Here is a 14,596-nt window from a genome sequence, read left to right on the forward strand (position 1 = left end):
TATCATGGTCAGGTGATGACCAGACCTATGGGAGTTCAACACTTACCCACAAGTGAGCTGACTTCTGGGGTGAGTTTATTTTCTCAGGATCCAAAAGACTTTGCCACAAGGCCCACAGAAGACTAGGCTCACACAGCATTTCTGATTTCAGTGCTGGACTGGGAAATGCCAGAAAGACTCAGCTGGAAGTCTAAAGTCTGGGAACACTTTTCCATCATTATTATTATTTGAAGAGGAACATATTAAATGATCCTGGTAGGGACCAGAGATAATGGATAGGCTATCTTTCTATCCTGTGACCCACCGTAGCACCCTGAGGCTGGACTTGGGGTTCTGGGGACCCTATTACTTGCATATGCAACATCAGGCCATTGCCTCTCAGTTTCTGGCTGGCCCCAGAACTACAGGCTCTAACTGCTCCCAAGGAAGGTTTCCTGAAACCCAGGATCCTCCACCGGCTGGTTTGAGGAAAGAATGGTTGAGCTGTCTCTTCCCATGGCTTCAGGAGCCTTTCTTTCCCTCTCTGAGTAAGAGGCATACACCATTGCGTGGGCAGGAGGGCATGCTACAGTAGACCCTTTTCCTGTTCTAGTAATAGTGATATTACTATAGCATCAGAAAACTCTGGGCAGCAGAACCAAACTGCCAAACCACATCACGCCTGGGGGTGAGCTGTGAAACAACAGGGCAAGAAATGTACAGGGAGCTCGCTGGGTTAATGGTGTTTAGAAATAATTGTAGAGAGCAACTATTGAGCATTACATGTGCCAGATGGAAGAGCAATTGAACTTTTCTGTATGGTTCTCAGGGGAGAGATGAACCCCATTGGGAAGAAGCTAACGGGTGACAGATTTTAGGTTGGAAAGGGAAGAACGCAGCTATGCAGAGATACAAAAAGCTGTCTTGCTGGGCAATGGCTCCTCATCACCAGAGGTATTTGAATGTAACGTGGATACTCTCTTGCTGCAATGTTAGAGCTAGAATAATGCTGTAGGGGAGCAGAGGTAAGATGTAAAGATGAGTTTTTAAAATATTTTATTTATTTACTTATTTGAGAGAGAGAGAGAGAGGCAGAGGGAGATGCAGACTCCCTGCTGAGCATGGAGCCCAACGTGGGGCTCAATCCCAGGACTCTGAGATCACGACCTGAGCCACCCAGGTACCTCACAATTTCTTTTTAGATTCTATTTATTTATTTGAGAGAGAGAGAGAGATAGAGAGAGCAAATGGGGGATGGGGCAGAGGGAGAGAGAATTTCAAGCAGATTTCCCGCTGAGTGCAGAGCCCAATGTGAGGCTTGATCCCACGACCCCGAGATCATGACCTGAGTTAAAATCAAAAGTTGGATGCTTAACCAACTGAGCCATCTAGATGCCCCTTGATGTGAAGATTTGTTAATGTCCCTTTTAATGCTGAGGTTTCTATGATTCTGCTTCCATGTTTTAGCCATGTATCTTCCTCTCTTACATCCTTTGAGTACTTGCTGACATGTTCCAGATCTTCTTGGCAAATACTGTGTCCCAGAAGCTCCTGGAGGGACAGGGACACAAGGCCTCCTTCCCTCTGTATCTCCTTGCAAAGGCTCAAGACCATGCCTCAGAACTTCCCATCAATGCAGTGTTCATTAACTCATGTTTGGAGGCCTTCCTGCACTCCAAATCATAGCAGCATGAGATAAAATGTGAGATGAGAAAGATACAAAGACATAGTTCTGATTTCTCAAAACCAGGTAAGCCCCTCTGAGGACCTGAGGTAACACAGAAAAACAAGAGAGTAAACAGGTGACAATTCAACTCTTGTAGGAGAGAGGGGCCTAAAGGTGCCCCACAGAGGCAAAATAGTTAGATCCAGAGTCAGGGTCTGAAACCAGGAGTTGGGATGGGGCTTTCCTACCCATGAAATGAGGTGGGAAATAATTCTCAGTTCTGCTTAAGGCCCTGTTTTATTGGAGGGGAAGGCTGAAATAGTGTAGCCTTGCAGCCAGGGTCTGGGCCCAGCTGCCCACTGGCTCAGGACAGGAGACCCAAGCCACAAACAACAGGTCTGGGCCTAGACAAGATTCCTGGGACACTGCTGGGGAAAAAAACCCAAATCTCCCCCCCAAACAAACAACCCCCCCCCTCCCAAAACACCAACAAACCAACCTGTTAAACAGACAGGTACATGCAAAGACAGAGACATATAACAAAACTCCTTTCCAAATGAGCTTGCAAACAAAGTTCCAAACCCTCCAAAAAATAGCCTAAATAATCAACCATCAGTAAACAAATTTATCCAAATGAAATGAAAATAACAGAGGTCTGAAAACAAATTTAGGATATACATGCTCAGGTAAAGGAGGTAAGAGGGGTAAAAGAAGAAATAGCAATTAGGTTTTTTAAATTACAAAAAAGGAAGAAATAGATCAAGAGATATAAAACTAAAATCTTGGAAATAAAAATATCACTGATGAAATTTAAATAATTAATAGAATAAGTTCTACATGGGATACGGTTTGAGAGAAAAGTGATAAATTGTAAGATAGCACCAAGGTATTTGCTCAGAATGCAGCATAGACAGAAAAAGAAACTTTATTTAGATATGTGAAGTTTACAAGACCTTGAGGATATCTTGAGAGGCTCAAACATATATTTAGTAGAAGCTCCATAAAAAAAGAATGAGAGTTATAAGAGGAAAAAACATTCCAAGAGACGATGATGGGGATTTTCCAAAATTGAAGAGAGATAGCTTCACAGATGGAACGATGGCCCTGAGTATAGACCAGGACAAAGAAAAACACCGTGACACACATCATAGTGAAACTGCAGATCATCAGGAAGAGGAAAATCATGAAAAGCTCCCGGAGCCTGCCCAGTAGAGCTCAGAAAAGGAATACTCAGGGAAACTCAGGATGAGGAGCTGTAACTTCTCTTTCACTCATTTCTAGAACAAGGAGCAAGATTGGCCCTCAACACCAGAGGGGAGCTGCAGCTATCATCCTCTTTAGCCCAGCGTGGTACACAGGGAAGCAACCACATCCCTGCAGGCCTGGGGAAACTGAGTCTGCCACCTTCCTCCTGCTGGTCCCAATTCAACAAGTACTTTACCAAAGCTCTCAAAGATCCATGGGAACTCTTTCGGGCATTTGCAATGATCATGGAGTTCTGAACTTCTTTCTGTCACTGAAATAATCCCTGGTTCCCAGAGAAACAGGTCTTTGGGAAGGTAGTGGATCCCTTCTCTTGCTATTGCCAATTGTTGTTTTTCTTTACTATGTAACTGTTTGCTCCCACAGTATGTCACTCTGGAAAAAAATATGGAAGTGGGGCTTTCACATGTTTGAGACAGAGAGCAAACTCCTGTTGGAAAAAATGAAATCTCCTACCTGGAGCCCCAAGGCTGAGTCAAACTTTCCACTGAATCAAGATCTCTGCTTGCAACTTGAGAGGCAAAATTAAGTTGTAATATTCCAGCAAATAGCTATAGCCATTCAGAATGCTACTCCTGGCTCCTTGGCTGGATCGCAAACCAATGCAGAGGCAAATTTAATTACCTGTCAGGAACTAAATAAAAGGTTTGCTTCATCTGATACTCCCAGTGTGTAGGACCGCTATGAAAACAAGCCTGACGCTCAATCGATTTGCTGTTTACAGAGGCCCAAAGAGGCGCCCAGACACACCAGTGGGCTGCTTGAAGCTTTTGGAAGCTTAAATATTTTTTAATGCACTTGCCCACTGTTCCCTCTTCCTAAGCTTGGCTCAAAACCACTGTCCACTCCCAAGAGCTCTTGCATCTATTCCTAAAAAACATCCCATAAACTTCCCTTTCAAAATGGCTGGTAAGGCCAGACCCATTCTATTAGCTTTTCCACACGAGAAGGCTCATCTCTCCCAGAGAAGGGCTTGTTTTCTGGGATTGGCTGCCTATCCATCAAGACCTCTCTGCTGCCCCAGCAGCAGCATCCATCAGTGAGTCATGGGAGAAAGAATATTTTGGCACCAAGAGGCTCTGGCATGCTAAGCTAAGTTCACATTTATTGCTGTAACCTCAGTTTGTCCAACTGCAGCATGGGGAAACCTGCCCTACGATTCGCAGGGTTGTAGCAAAGCTAAATGTGAGGATGGGTATTAAAAACCTGGACCAATGTACAGAGGTGTCCTTTCTGATTAATACATATTATGTTATTTTATTGCCTGGATTTGGAGGGCCAGAAGGCAGGGAAGGAGCAATTTCTCTTTGTGGAAGTTGGAAATGGAGGCTGTAGCAGCACACTGAGAACAGAAAAGGGGGCAGACAGAGCACAGAGCAGAGCCTGTGCTATGAGCTGCGCAAGAGAGGCCACAACTATGGAGCCTCCAGGGCCTCGCAGAAAGCAGTCAGCCCACAGGCTACTGGGACAGCCCACCCCATTAATTGTACCATTAGGGCTTCTGCTGACTGCTCCCCTCGGAGCCTGGAGGACTTTAGGGAATGAAATGGGCTCAAGTGCCCTCACTGTAGCTTCAGGGGGGTGTGAAAGAGAGGGCAGCCTGGAGCTGCTCCAGAGACTACAAACCTAGGCCAGGTGGGCACATTTTTCAGTCTAAGGGCCCCAGATTCGGTATGAAGGCCTAGACTTGCAAGGACTGGCAGGGCTCCTGGGACCAGAGGTGTTCATGCTTTTCTCTAGACCCCTCACCACCACTTCCCTCCTACTGCGTTTCCAGACAGACCCTGGCAAGTGCTTGGCACATCCTGGTTGGGACCAAAGTCTGCCACTCAGTCACCTCTGCTAGCCCTTCTGTCACTGGAGGGATCACATAGGGGTCCCATCTTCCTGCTTTTGCACTCTGTCTCCTACAGATCAAAGTACACCTCCTTCAGTAAGAGCTTCTCAACCTCCTTGATCTCCAGAGAACCTTCCCCCACCTCTGCCCCTGCATGGAGCAAATAGGCAAGCCCCCTGACATCTATCTCTTCAGCTGTCACACTCTTTTGATAGTAACTCCAGAGAGGAAGAGGCTCAGGCCAGCTCCACAGGTCTGCAGCCATGCCTCCCTGCCCATTTCCACCTCCAGAGACCTACCAGCACCTGGCAGGGAGTTGGGGTCAGATGGATGGCACTGCGGACCCCAATGACCACCAAAGAAATGTCCTACTCCCAAAGCCCTACAAGGGGCTGAGAATAGACTCACTCCTCACCTGGCCAGAGGCAGGGAGGCCTGCTTCCCCAGCACAGCTGGCCTTTAAGCTGATGGTGGAATAGGTAACAGCTCTTAGAGATCCTTCTTTGGAGAACAGGAAAAGAAATATGCTCCCTGCCACATCTTTAATGATCTGATTATCAGGAAGGCACCACATATTAAATTTCTCTCCATAGTGCGTGTGTGTTTGTGTGTGTGTGTGTGTGTGTGTGTTTCTAGGCAGTGCTAATAAAATCTCTAACCCACGTGGCAGCCCCACTGCTCATCAACTATCAGCTGCCCTCAGGCTGCACCAGTCTGTTTATATTATAAATAAAGTCTGAAATACGCTGCTTGCTCAGTGCAGGCTCCTCAAGGGGCCATGGAGGAGGGGGGGAGCTGAACCAGCCCTTCCCTGTTCCCTCCTACCCTTGCTGGGGGAAGGATGGCCCAACAGAGGCTTTGCCTGAGGCCAGCTCCTTTGGACGTTAACAAACCACTACAAGGATCTGCGATCCATCCCAGGAATCCCGGTTTAATTATTTAGGAAGAACGCTTTTGCTCCCCCGAAGCTCTGCGGCTCCCCAGAGCCAGTGGAATCATTGTTCAATGCTTATTACTGCCGCGGGCCCCTGGGTACAGTGTGGCAGAGACCTCATTTCAATATTTACCACTTAGATCACTTAAGGGCTGTCAGCTTTAATAACATTTTATCAATTGGATACTTATATTATTCACGGCTTCATAAAAATAACAAGACCTGCCTTGGCATTTCAATCATACCCGGGCTAATTTCAGTGACTGCTCAGGGATTTCGTTTTTATTAACATTTAGATCCGACGTGACTGCTTCTCTTCCTGAATGCACAGTGTCTGAGGTGGCCGCTGGGCAGGCTGTGGGGGGTGGGCCACACAGATCTCTGCCCTGGGCATGTGGGCAAGGGGCGGGTACACGGGCAACACACCAACAGGCCGGGCAGAGACACCCTCCCCAGTGATGACTCATTCGTGGCGGGTGGGGTGGCTCACTGCTCCTGCCCCTGACAGCTTGGTTCCCACCTCACCTCCTCCTGCCCTGCCCGGGCTGCAGCCACAGGGAACCGTCTCCGGGGCTCCAGAAGGCAGCCTTCTCTTCTGCAGGGCCTGGTCTGGAAAGCTTTTGCTCCGTCCTCCACCGATAGAGCTTCCTGCAAGCCCTCTAGGCTCACCTACAAGGCCTCCCCTTCTTCCCAAGAGCTTGGGGCACAGTCAGTACTTGGGGTGTCTGTGAGTGGCTGGTGCTTCCTGGCCCTTCCCGTCTCCCGGCTGATTTCCATGTCCTCTTCTCCCACAGGGGTCACAACCCTTTTCCCCTCTGGTATCCTGAGAAACCAGAAGAGCTGGGCATAAGCCTCCAGACTTTTCCTGCATTTTGCTCTCTGAGAAAAAACCTTGCAAAAAACCTTGCTTTTTTGTACCTGTCTCAAAGGTGCTTGCTGTTGCTGGTAACTGCAGGACTTGTGCTAGTTGCTCACCTTGGCAACCACCCCCAGAGATGTCATTGTTTTTGAGGAAACACCACCTTGGCAGTGGCTGCCCCATCTTCGGTGGCTCTTGGCTCCTATGGCTGCCTCTCCTTGCTGCCCCCAGGCCTTCTCTTCTTCTTTAGACCCTGGGGCCCCTCAGTTCCACTGTTGTGGCAGCCTCTGCCCCTTCCATTCCATTCTTTTCACAGATGCCACAGTCCTTCAGTGTCACCCTCCTCATTCCAACCCATCAGTAGATTTTACTGCTCTCAGAACCCCAGCCTGAGTCTTCCCTCTCACATGAGCCAGTCCCTGCCCTGGCTCTCTGGCCTCCCCATGCAACCCTTCCCTGGCTCACAGCCCTCTGGCCACTCTGGCTATTCGATCCACCAAGCCTTTTGCTCCCTCAGAGCCTACAATTTCCCATCTGCCCTGGAATGCCCTTCCCACTGCTCCTCACATGACTAACTAGTCTCTGCTTTCATGTCACCAAGAGAGACCTGCCATGATGCTCTCTCTATCATTTTCTCCTTCCAGCCTGGTCTTTCTCTCTCGTGGTTGCCTTTGCTACCTCTAGGGGGCTGATCACAATATGCAATGATTAATAAAACTTTTTCTTTTAAACAAAGGTTGGTTTGATTTGCTCCATTAGCTTGGAGAGTATAACTGACACATAGCTGTTTAATAAAAAAAATATTGAATGGATGGAATAACACACCCTTTCCTTTCTTCCCTTTTCTTTATGAGAAGTTCCCCATACTCCAATCCTCCTAAGTATACAGATAACTAGATAAAGGGAATCTGATTCACAGGAGCCACTTACCCTGCTGGAAAAAGCCCAGACTAGTGCTTTCAGTCACAGACAGCATAGCACAGTGGTTAGGGACACAGGCTCTGCTTCCTTAATCTTTCTGTACTTCAGTCTGTTCATCTGTAAGCTGAGATTTGTAATACCTACCTTATAACATCACTATGGGAAGTAAATGAATTAATATATGTAAAGTGCTCAGAACAGTGCCTGGCATGTAGTAAGTGAGTGTAGTAAGTAAATGTCAACCATTCTTACTGTGAGTTTAGACCTTCTCTATTTGCCACAGAGCAAGTTGCCCCCTCTCTCCCTTATGTGTACATGCTACTGCTGCTGTCGTGGGTGACCAACTGTCATTCACTGTTGAACCCAGGGAAGCCCATTCAGTGAAGCTCTGACTTCCTTACTCTGATGCAGTTGCTGTGAATGGTATTGGGGTGGGGACAGGTTGGAGACTGGTAAAGCCTTGCTGCTAGCTGACCGGGCAAATTATTCTTTTTTTTTTTTTTTTTTTTTTTTTTTTTTTTTTTTTTCGGGCAAATTATTCTTGGGGAAACAGACTTTCCTGCAAGAAGATGCTTCTCATTCTTCTTCTTCTTCTTTTTTTTTTTTTTAAAGATTTTATTTATTTATTCATGAGAGACGGGGGGGGGGAGAGAGAGAGAGAGAGAGAGAGAGAGAGAGAGAGAGGCAGAGACACAGACAGAAGGAGAAGCAGGCTCCATGCAGGGATCCCGATGTGGGACTCAATCCTGGGACTCCAGGATCACACCCTGGGCTGAAGGCAGGTGCTAAACCGCTGAGCCATCCAGGGATCCCCTCATTCTTGTCTATTACATATAGGTAGACTCTCAGGGTCCCCAGAGAAAAAGCCTATTCTTTGCAATAGAGACTGAAGGGAAGTCAGTATCTCCCTTGGAGATCCCTGGGGCAAACCAAACAACTATCCCCATGGAAGGGTTGCCACATCTGCATGTCCCCATGGAGGCAGCCAGTGTGCCTGGGGGATGGGGAGGGAGAACAGTCCCTGGCTGTTCTCTGGACATCCCATCAGGAAAATCAGAGCCTGGTCTGCAGCTCATCTCCCATGCTAGCTGGAGTCCTCCAAACATATGCAGCTATTCCAGAACTGCCAGGCTCCATTTGTGCCCCTATAAAATGTACTTGATTCCGTCAGTAAATGTGTCTATTGCTTGAAGCCTCTATTTCTCTTAGATTGATGTTAAATGCCTCCCAGGTGGTGGGGCTGCAGGGTTCCAGTGTCTCTGGGGCAGTGTGTGTGTGTGTGTGTGTGTGTGTGTGTGCGTGCTATGTGAAGTAAGACCTGTCCGTTTTGACACCCTAGGCTGTCTGGGTTCTGTCCTCCCAAATGTTCTAAATTGCACGAGAAATTGCCCTGACAGAGCCTCCCACTGGCAGACAGTGTCTTTTGTTACAGACGGAGGTGTTGATCCTTCTCTAATCAACAGCTTAATTAGGTCTGCTGAGATGAAAGAGTCATTTTTACTTTGGGAGCTAATATTTATAGACAACCCTTTCCCCAGTCCCTGCACTGGAGGTGTTAACAACTTGAGGGCTAAATCAAATAAAAATTATAAAACTCATTTCTCCACTCTACAGAAATCACTGGCAAACTCAGAACTCTCCAGACTATATGGGCTGTTCCACAGAGCAGTTTCCCTCATGGCCATAGAGCCCAGCACAGATTTTGGCACACAGTGGGCACTCAGGGAGCATTTGTTGAATTTTGAAATGTCCGATGGTGTGTGATGGCTTTCTTCTCTAGCAGGAATCTCTATGGCATGATGGTTAAGATCTTGGCTTTGGAGTCTCACAGACCTGGAATTAAATACCACTTAGCTGTATGACCCTGACCAAGTTGTTCAACATCACTAAGCCTCAGTTTCCATGGCTATAAAATGGGACAATAGGAATACCTGATTTATAGGGCTATTACCCTTAAAGCCTAAAGCACGGTCTTTGGCGCATAGAAGCCCTTTAGCATTGGTTTCTAGGAACAGAGATGGTGGCAGTAAAGGGGGAGGTGACAACTAAATCTCAGAGCTGCTACTTCTATAGGAAAGTCACCTGGACTACTCCTAAACTATCTCATTTCATTGACAAGACTCTGTTAAGAATGTATTAGGCTCCCTCAATAGGGAAATGAAAATCAAAACCACAGTGAAATGTCACTTCATACCCATTAGGACAGTCATAACTTTTTAATTTTTAATAGAAAAATAAGTGTTGGCAAAGATGTAGAGAAATCAGAATGCTCGTAGACCACTGGAGTATATGTTCAATGGTATAGCCTCTGTGGAAAACAGTTTGGCAGTTCTTCAAAAAGTTGAACGTAGAGCTAGCATATGATCCAGCAATTCCACTCCTAGGTATCTGCCCCAAAAAACTGAAAGCAGGGACTCACATAGACACTTGTCTATCAGTGCTCATAGCAGCCTTATTCCTAATAACCAAAAAGTGGAAACCAGCCACCTAATGAATGGAAAAACTGAACGAGGCAAACCCATCAAATGGAATATTATTCAGCCATAAGAAGGAATGAGATTTAATACATGCTACAACACAGAGGAAGGTTAAAAACATTGTGGTAAGTGAAATAAGCCAAACACAAAAAGCCATATAGTATATAATTCCATTTATATGAAATATTCAGAATAGGGACTGCTACAGAGATAAAAGCAGATTAGGGTAGCTCTGATTACTCACTTCCCTACATATACCTATGAGGTATAGAGAGACTGCTAATGGTTTGGATTTCTTATTGGTGGTGATGGTTATACATCATAATGAACATACTAAAGAACACTGAATTGTACACTTTAAAGTAGTGAATTTTAGATTATGTCAACTGTATCTCAATAAACAAATGAAAGAACAAACAAAATATTGTATTAGGCCCCCCATGCCCAGTACTCATTCTCATTGCTCCACATGCCATATGCACATGCCCCGCAGACAGCCTCCTCCATCATCTTTTTTTCTGGGACCAGAACCAACCAATGACTTTCCAGGGTGAAGCCTCTATATTATGAAACTTTTTCTAACACTTTAATTTGCAAATCACCTTCCAATTTGATCCCTTACACCAGCCATGAAGACGGGTATCATCATCACCATTATACAGATGTGGAAACTGACATTCAGAAACGTGAAACAACTTGGCAAAGATTGCCAAGTTAGTAAGTGGAACACGGGACTTCCAATTCCAACACCCCCTGTGCTCCGTCCCCACAATCCACAATTTGACCAACAGTGCTTTCAGATCTTCACAACAGTGAGCTACTTCTGAACAAGAGTCCTGACTACCTGTGACTTCAGCCTTCCGCCTCACCTACATGGGTAGCCTTCCTGACACTTGTCAGTTATGGGCCCCCCACGGTGCAATCCTGCAGGTCAGAGACACAGCCTCGCCTGATTCCCATTCCACCCGGGGAAGGGTTTTGCCCAAAGCATGAGTCACTTATCCAGCTGCTGGGTGCTCCCCAAGATGTCGCACTGCTTTTGACATTGATTAAGCACCTCAAACCAGCAAAAGGCAGTAAGGAGGTTCCTGTTTTCAGTTGCTTCTGTCTCCTTCCTACCCTATATAATTTCTACTCTGTTTGTAAGAAGGCTTCTTGCGTAGTTCTGAGGCTTTCACATACAGAGATGAATCAGGGGTCGGGAGCATCCATGCAGTGTGGGTCAAGAAGAAAGGACAGGTATGAAGAAGCTGAGAAGAGTGAGGAGGGCTTTCTCTTCTAGATTGTTGGGATAGGGAGTGGGAGAAAGGGAGGGAGGAGAAACGAAGGGATAGAACAGAGAACATCCAGAGGATGTGGAGGGAGTCCTGAAGAGCCCAGGCTGCCTAGAGCAAAAAGGGCAGGGATGAGGCTGGGAGAGCAGACAGGAGCCAGATTTAAAAGGCTATGGGCACCAGGCAAAGCAGGGAGGCCACACCAGCAGGCAGAAGGGAGCCACTGGAACTTCTTGAGTAGGGACCTGATGGAGACTTCATAGTAGTCTCTAAGGTATACATGGTCCATACGGAAAAGCTATTAAAAGGAAAAACACCTGCTCATGGGCCTCAGGTGTAGTTTCTATGGGTGGCCAAGTAGGGTTTTAACAACCAAGTTGAAGACTGTTTCATGAGGAATGGAACTAATGAAATATAAAACTTTTGAACGAAAACATGAGATGTTTGGGAAAAGTCATGAAATCCCAATGCTTTCTTCTTTATTTGACCCCCCCGGGACCTCACCAAGGTAGAAGCTGACCCTCTTCAGACTGGTCAGATTCAATAGATGTAAAGGTAGTGGCCTTATCACTTTTTCTGTGGTCACAACAAAGCACTGCTTCTTTGGCTGAAAGTGACCCTGAAGTCATTGATACATGTGAAACTGAGGTTCTGATGTAGCATCCTTATCAAACTGTTGTCCAGCCTCTGGACAGGGTAACAGAGCCAGAATTACAGGGCTGTCACTTAATATTGGGCAACCCTCTCTATCTTTAGAAATATCTGGCTTTTATAAACTATTTCCTTAGATAAAGTCAAAATCTGACTTCTTGTCGAACTCCATTGACCTCATTCCACTCCTTCAGGCCACTCAGAAACACCTTACTCATAACAGACCTTCAATACTTTAACTCACTCAATGAGTCTTCTCTTTTTCATAATTCTTACATGACACTGATTTGAAGCTCTAAACCATCCTAGTCATTTTACTCTTTTTTTCCCTCATAATTCACTTTTTAGAGAAGGAAACATTTATATTTTGCATTTCCTCTGAGATACATCTGAACTTCCCTTCCACGGCTTAGCACTGCATCAAAAACTTTCGTATAGGCATGATCTCCGTCTCATTCCCCAATTGTTACATCCTGTAGCATGGGCATGCATGGATGACAGATATGGAGACCTGGGACTAGACCCATCAAGTAGGCTCTTACAGGGTCTGGGAGGAAGTCAAGTATAATAGCAGAATGTGACATCTAGTGGGCATGGAACCAAACCATAGCAGCCATCAAGGAGTCAGTCCAATGGAGAGGGGCTCAAGGGAGATGTCCTCCTAGGTCCAGAGACAGACATCCAAGAACAGTGACACCCTAAAAACCAAGCAGGGAGTCAGTACTAGAGAAGCTGTACAGTGAATGGCCAAGCTTCAGGCTCAGATCCCTAGTCTTAAGGAGACTATTGTTCTGTGAAGGCCATCAATACAAGGACAAGTATAGTACAAGGACAGAGAACTAAGTCCCAGATCTGGGACTGGGTGAGGGGCTTGGTTTGGGCCACGCTACACGCCAGCTGTGACTGACAACACATTCCAAGAGCACTGTGTTGAACAAGATTCTGGTTCCTTTCTGCATGTGTGGCCTCATCTCTGCCCTTCTTGCTCTAGGCAGGCTGGGTTTCTCAGGATTCCCTCTGCACGCTTTTCCCTTTCTGGCTTTCTCTCACCCCCAACCCCAACGATCTGGAATAGAAAGATCTCCTCACACTTGTCAGCTTCACATTCAGCCTTTACTTTTTGACCTAGCTGACTGGCTGCCCCAACCCTGATTCATCTGGATTCTAAGATTCTAAGACTGTTGTGACTTGATTACCAATGCTACTCCAGGCATCAGCGGGAAGAGTAATGGCATGAATGCTGAGGATTTCCCAACTAGCAACAAAGATCAGCTGCTGGACCTGAGGCCTGGATCAGAATGGTACTTCGAGTACTTGAGTCAAATGGTACTCGAGGCTGTTGCACCCGAGCTGCTTCAATTCCTCCCTCAGAAGGATGGGATGCACAGAGCAGACTGTGACACAGCTGAGCCTGTGTGGGTGTGGGAGAGAGAAAGTGGAGAACAGGCAGGCCTGGTCAGCTATGGCCTTCGGACCCCCAGCAGGAGGCTTTGGCCCTGTTAAGTCCTCTGAATTGTCCTAATATTCAATTCTCCTCAGTTTAGGTGGTAAAGGTATGCAAACAGGAAGCACTCTGCAGAAGCAATTTTTATAGAGAACAAAAAGAGAATTCCATATGTTTCAGGTCAAAAAGGGTGGCGGGGGGAGAGTGAAGTGGAGAAGGGAGATGAAATAAGGGTGGAAATAGTAACAGAGAGACTGACTTCTTTATGTATATTTAAAAGTCTCATATCACTACTTGGAAGGTAATCCTGCATGAGAAGCCTGTAATAGAAACTGGTCGGCCTGTAATAGAAACTGGTCGGCTTTTCTCTGAATGACTTTATTGTAGAAAATCCACATGCTTAATGAGGCACAGGAAAGTCAGAGGAGGCCACCAGGATGGACCACGGCAAAGGAGGGCCAGCATAGCCTGAGATGTTTGGAGCCTGTCAAGACATCTGAGTAGGATTTTATGCAAATCTAATCAACTCCAAAATCAAATCACAATTATTTAACCCATTATCACTGGCTAGAGTAATGCCGGGCACATTATTCTTACCAGCCCTCACCCTGTCAAGACAAGGAAGAAAATCGGAGTATTTACTTTTATTATAAAACATCCTGTTATGAACCCCACTGTCACTAAGTGCATGCAGCACCTTAACTAAAGAAACTAATTGCAAGCCACTTTCAATATCTCTTGTTTTTTAATTTAATGCCCTCGGAGAGATATAATTGGGCTGGAGGGAAGAATTTTCACCGAAGTCATGAATTTGCTATATAAATACAAACAAGAAAGAAAGCTAATACAGTAAGGGAATATGGGATTAATTTTGAAATTGTCTGATTAGTGGATTGCTGCCCATCAATAATTGCCTTATATTTTCCCAAGGCCCTCTCTTTATTAGAGTCTGGCACTGCATCTGCCCACAGCCTGTCAATCAGGCTGTGCAGCTGGGAGGGTCTGCAGAGAGACCACAATTGGAAGCCTGCTGGGGCGCCTTGTTAGACAAAGCAATATATCCCAGACGTGAAAACGCTGCCATCTTAGCCCGGCTGCTCACATCTTTACGCTCAATCCTCCTGTGTTGGAGCAGGGCCTTGCTGTGACTAGGTCTGATTTTTAAAAAGGAAAAGAAAAAGTTGCAGTCTCCTTTTTACATGTATTTTACAGGCCTGGGCTCTGCTGGAGTTTGAGGTTACCCCCCACCCCCGTCCCCCACTCCCCGCCTCACAGTGGCTGCTGAGTTGCC

At 46.2% G+C, this 14,596-nt stretch overlaps 1 protein-coding gene across 8 annotated transcripts in view; it reads right to left on the reverse strand.

Annotated features, from left to right (window-relative positions):
* The window catches only part of SRBD1 (S1 RNA binding domain 1), a 320,333-nt gene that overhangs the window by 80,183 nt on the left and 225,554 nt on the right, over nt 1-14,596 (reverse strand). Inside the window, exon 25 of one of the 8 annotated variants that reach the window (XR_005987875.1) lies at nt 1,667-1,747. The exons of 6 other annotated variants lie outside the window; for them this stretch is intronic. The gene's annotated coding sequence lies outside the window, so the exon portion shown is untranslated. Of the gene's footprint in view, nt 1-1,666; nt 1,748-12,347; nt 12,560-14,596 lie in introns of those variants that run through there. One more of the 8 variants, XR_005987876.1, reaches the window with a different exon arrangement.

The sequence above is a fragment of the Vulpes lagopus genome, chromosome 5 (genome assembly GCF_018345385.1).
Source record: "Vulpes lagopus strain Blue_001 chromosome 5, ASM1834538v1, whole genome shotgun sequence".
NCBI lineage: Eukaryota > Metazoa > Chordata > Mammalia > Carnivora > Canidae > Vulpes > Vulpes lagopus.